Here is a 6,000-nt window from a genome sequence, read left to right as displayed (position 1 = left end):
TAGTGTGTGTGTGTGTGTGTGTGTGTGTGTGTGTGTGTGTGTGTGTGTGTGTGTGTGTGTGTGTGTGTGTGTGTGTGTGTGTGTGTGTGTGTGTGAGAAAGGATGCAGGTGACCTTCTGGGACTTCACTTCTTCCTCCGACTTCCTTTAAAATTAAAGCCTTGTTTATTTGGAGCTTCTTTGAACCCTGAAATCTATTGTTTTTATGTCCCTCAAGGAAAACAGGAGATTGACATTAGATGGCAATGTTTTCTTGTTAGAAATAAGTTCCCACTGCTACAAACAATAAGCGCTTTTATTATTGTATTTACATAATTAAATAGCTGTTTGTAGCATTTTCTTATTTAGACCTAGCATCATTGTCAATGGCTCATTGTCCTCAAAGACAGTGGACTGCTGTTATCACATGCTCTAAGTAACTTCATGACGTTTGGTTTTATGGATCATATTTGTCTCAGAACAATTTCAACTGGAGATATCCTATATAGTTCCAGATGATTTCCCAGCACCCAGTCGTAGCTCTGACCTCTCTCCTGGCGTATTCCTCTCTCTCTCTAGGTTTCCTTTTATTGTGACAGATGTTTTTTTAAGTTTTCCGTTCTCTTTCTCTCTACAGTTCAGACTCAGAGGGGACTTTTGAGACGCCAGAGGCAGAGTCTCCTGGCGTTGTGAAGCACCTTAGCCAACTGGACAACTCCAACCACACAGGTGAGACGACCCAGGGCTCTCATACAGGTCAAACTCGGACACCTGGACAATTATTTTAGATATTCTCTGGTCGCTAGCAAGCTTTTAGGAAAAACACAAGACAGGTAACACAGAAGATGTCAGCATTAAAAGAAACCACATATCCAGCAAAGGGGACTCAGATTTATAGAGAGACATTTTAAAAGTCCTTTTCATTATCAGATAAAACAGTAACATCGAAATGAATCAGCCTACATTTCACAGGATCAATTCATTTTGATTTCAAGATTTTCTGCAACATATTTTCTGCCAAAAAAAACACAAATGCCTTTTTTGTCTCCAGCCTAATACTTTGGTAGATTAGGTGCAATGTCCACTGTGAAAAGAACTCCTACATAAACATGAACACTAGTGGTATTCATTAGTTTTGAGTTCAATCATTTGTTTGCACATTTACAAATGCTAAAATCATCAGCAGGTTTGAAGTGATTTTTTGCATTAACCTTTATGTCGTTCTGTCCTGGCAAGAAAGCCTTTTCGCACAAATGACAAACACAAATGTTCTCCTACACTCAAACCTGATGATGTAGATAATGTAACTTGTTTTGAGTTATTCGAGTAAGGTATTTTGTGTAAACTGCAAAAATTGCAAACATGTCTTGAGATTTAAGTGGTGTTATTACGCAATGTGCACTCTTCCTTTTTGTCACTATGTTGTTCCTTGTTTATGTTGGCCACGTTGTCGCTATGCCTGCTTTTGCTGAGCAGAAAGATCTATCAGCAGATATGGTTTATGAAAGTAAAGATAAATGAGCCCTCACCCGGTTTCACAGACCGATAAATCGTTTGATAAATGTGTAGTAGATGAATCCAGTTTGTTTGAAGCTGCAACAGAAGCCCACTGCTTTCTAATCAACATCCCCCTCCTCACCCATCCCCTCCCGCTGCCCTGCTTTCACCCACTCAAGCAGCACACATCACCATGGTAATAGATATCAGGGGCCGTATTCACAAAGGATCTTAGGGCTAAAAGTAGCTCCTAACTGGCGAATTTAGGAGAAACTCCTAAGCATANTTTGAAATAATGGAGTTACACTGTGTGTGGTTACTATGTGTGTGTGTTACAGTTTAAGGACGCAAAGAGCCTCGCAGATCATATGGAGAACCTTCTCCGCATTCGAGAGAGTCTCCTTCAGCAGGGCGGAGAAGGTTCTCCATATGATCTGCGAGGCTCTTTGCGTCCTTAAACTGTAACACACACACATAGTAACCACACACAGTGTAACTCCATTATTTCAAATTGATTATCTAATAAACCCATGATTGCACTTTTTTTTAAATAAGGCATAAACCTGGAGGAAGAAAGAGACAGAAAGGCTTTTCCACACAACAATGCCATATATTAAATGTGTGTGAATACTGTTGAGGACATCATCAAGAGACAAGATTTAGAAAGACCAAAACAATTATAAAAGTAATTGTTATGATTACACACAAGGACTATTCCTGTACAATAAACATGTTTAAATTAGATTCTCTAGCTTCTAAAAGAATCCCTTGCAGTACCTTGGTCAACTTGGCCGCCTGCTCGAAGCTCACAGCGTACGGGTTTGAGTTTCACTAGCTGGCGCTCTCGCTCCTGTTTGCTCTGCAGCTCTTCAGCTAACTCCACCACCAGCCTCTCACGCTNCTAAGTTACATTTACTCAAGTACTTGTATTAAAGTAACATTTGATTTCTTGTCACTTTACTTGAGTATTTCCATTCTGTATGGGGCGCATACTTTGTACTTATACTCCACTACATTATCATAGTACCTTTAGTACTTTTTACAGATTTGGAACAATAATGGCTGAATATTAATCACACGTGAATAAGACTTAAGTCACACCTGGAGTAAAATGTACCCTGCCAGTATACAAAGTAAATCAAAACTGTTTAACTTTACCAGCTTTGATAACACTTCAATGCAACAATAATATAATGAAAACATACAATATTATTCTGAAATTGACCAATATGCATAACGAGTACTTTTACTTTTGGTACTTTAAGTATATTTTGATGCAAATACTTTTGTACTTTTAATTGAGTAACCTTATGAATGCAGGACTTTAACTTATGACAGAGTATTCCTACACTCTGGTACTTCTCCTTTTACTCAAATACCAGATCTGAGTACTTCTCCCACCTCTGTAAGTAGGCCTACTCTTTGTTGGGATGAACTGTATCGTTAGTTCCCGTTAACCTACTTCTTGGCTCTCCTGGTTCTCGTTGTCCAGGTCTTGGAGTTCCCTGCGTTTTATTTGCAGATCGAAGTTGGCAGAGCTCCTCTTGGCTGCTGCCCACTCAGCGCTCCCCTGCAAACGACTGTATACATAGATACAGTATTGGTTAACACACAGGCAGAGCACAACGGCAACAACACACACCGCTCACACTGACCCTGGCTCCACACACACACACACACACACACACACACACACACACACACACACACACACACACACACACACACACACACACACACACACACACACACACACACACACACACACACACACACACACACACACACACACACACAGTTTTCACAGCAGAGTAGATACAAAATGTCTCCAGTGCTGACTCTCTTCCTTCTGCTGCTGTCGTTGGTTTGTGTTCAAACTTTTTACGAGCTCTCAGTGTCCCTCCCCCTCGTTTCCATGGTAACAAAACAAGAGTTTCAGATATTTGATTGATAGGTGCTAACACAGGGAGGTGTGATATTTGTACTTTAAGCACACAAATCACACTTGATATCACACCTATCTGCTGCTGACGCTTTGAATGACACCAGACAGTTCAGGTTAGCATGTGGTTACGCAGCAGGCTCCTCAATATACACAGGACTGAAAAACGTTGTGACAATTTGCTGAAAGCACTTCAGAAACAAGATCAGTTGTGTCAAATTATTAAGGTTATTTGGCTTGATTAATGTAAGGATCTATTGGAGTCTATTCAAAATAAAAAAAATATATTTTTTGGAAATATATTTTTTTATGAATTTTTAATTTTTAATGACAATCAAACATGTGGGAAGAGGGGGGGCGGCGCCCCTAGCGCCCCTATGGACCGGCCGCCACTGTCCATAGCCTTAATTAACCTGGGATGTTGCACAACATGGTATGCATCATAAACCACTGAGCCATAATATTTCCATGGGTACCAATTCTGTCTGGTAGAAATCTTAAGAAATTAGTCAAATATGATGCAAAAGAGGTGTAAAATATTTCCATTTTGAGTCTTGGTTTTGAATAGTTTTGAAAGTCAGCTGACACAGAATTCACATCATGAAAACTATTTGGAATAAGATGATTTAAACAAGCTTAAAGCTAACATGCCTACAGTTATATTCACCAAATGAGAAATATTACCAGGACATTATGGCTGATTTCATGCCAAAAGTATCTTTAAAAGACATGTTACCACCTTTACACTTAGTTGGAGCCTTAAAGGATTGTATTAATAGTAATTTGACATTACATGTTCATACTGGGTAGCTCATTGCTGGATGGTGACAGAGGAAGGTGGCATTGGAGCGCCTAATGGAAATGCTGTGTGCTGTTATTTTTGCATAATAATTGCCAGGTGTGGCGAAGATGGTTATGCTGACAGTGAAAGCAGCATAACCAGAAAAATGCATCTGATTTAAATGTGTCATGCATAACACACACACACACACACACACACACACACACACACACACACACACACACACACACACAATGAGCAGAGAAAGAAAGTGAAAAGGAATGACTAAAAGGCAGTGAAGGGTAAAAACAACAACACAGATAACTGCAGGCAGAGATGCTGCTGTATCAATTTTTGATGAATGAATGGCTGCTGCACACACGCACTCAGGCATTACTTTATTAATACTAATGGAATTATGTTATTATAATAAAAGCATGTTGTGACAGGAGATGGGCACAGTGTGAGGCTGGGGAGATGGAAACATAACACCCATGTAAACACCAGCAGACCTCTTAACAGCTAAGTAGGATGAGGAGAAGAATATTAATAGTTCAGAATGTATAATGGCATGCACAAAGCCCATGAGGACAATAAAATAAATACTGATAGCACTATTCATTTTAATAAACCCTAATGTTACCCATTTCCCCCTTAAGTGTCCTCTTAGTTGCACACATTGTTCAGTGTGTCACAAAGGCTAAATGACCCTTGCCTAATTGATAATCCAAATATCCAAAAACAATATGATTAAAATCATGTAACATTAAATCAAATGCTAAATTATTCTCTGATTAAGTATTCATATTTGAGACCATTAGATGTAATAATATCTAAATAAAAGTTTTGTTGGGTTTGAACACTGCTTGTCCGTTAATTTGCTCCTATAGTGGCACATCTGCCTCTTTCTTAAGTCATTTTGCATTTTACGTTTTTGAATCACAAGATATAAACACAACATTTTGAGACACACATCTAATAACTGAAGCTTTTTCATCGGTGGACTGTTTGTTGTTTTTGAGAGTCTTTCAATTGCCTCATGATTCTTTGAAAACTCACATGAGTTCTTTATGCCCTGCATTTTCTTCACAATTGATTCCCTGGTAATTCCTCTTAGCATCTTACATCTTACTCAGAACTGTTTTTGACTGTTTTCTTGTAAACATATACTTTAGAAATGTGAAATGTTATCCTGCTCTCATGTTCATTGTCAGGCCCCTTCTTAAGTCTTATAATGCAACAAAAAAAAGCACGATTGAATAAGCAACTTAAAGCTACAACAGTAAAAGCCTCTCACAGAAGCCTGAACACAAATACACACCCACAGACACACACTCACACACTTGAGTGGACAGGTAACAAACATTTAGACATCTATAATTAAAGGTCAACAGTGTGGTGAAAACAGATATTGAGAGGAAGTCTGTGTTTATGCTAATGCCTTGTCAGACAGAGAGGCTGGCGACTCTCTGACACCATCTATTAATAATGAGACAAGATCACAGAAATGCACTGAATATGAACCAAACAATGCTGCTGCTGGCAAACACCGGTGCGTGACAGCCGGCTGAGTGAGTGCTTTGAAATTGGGCTGCATGTGCACGTAGTGTTCGGAGGGATTTGGGTGTGTGAACGGATTTGTTTGTTTATTGATGTTTGTGTTTTGTGTTTGTCTCACAGCAGTGGTCCTGTCTGGCCTGTTTGCAAACATGCTTGTACACAAATGTTGACAAACCTGCAGTAAAGCATCGGCAACCGCATGGAGAGACGGGGGACTGCGAGGGGATGCTGAGGCACAGGGG

This window comes from Notothenia coriiceps, unplaced genomic scaffold (assembly GCF_000735185.1).
Source record: "Notothenia coriiceps isolate Sejong01 unplaced genomic scaffold, NC01 NC01_scaffold00013172, whole genome shotgun sequence".
Classification (NCBI taxonomy): domain Eukaryota; kingdom Metazoa; phylum Chordata; class Actinopteri; order Perciformes; family Nototheniidae; genus Notothenia; species Notothenia coriiceps.
Note: the sequence above shows the minus strand (reverse complement) of the source record.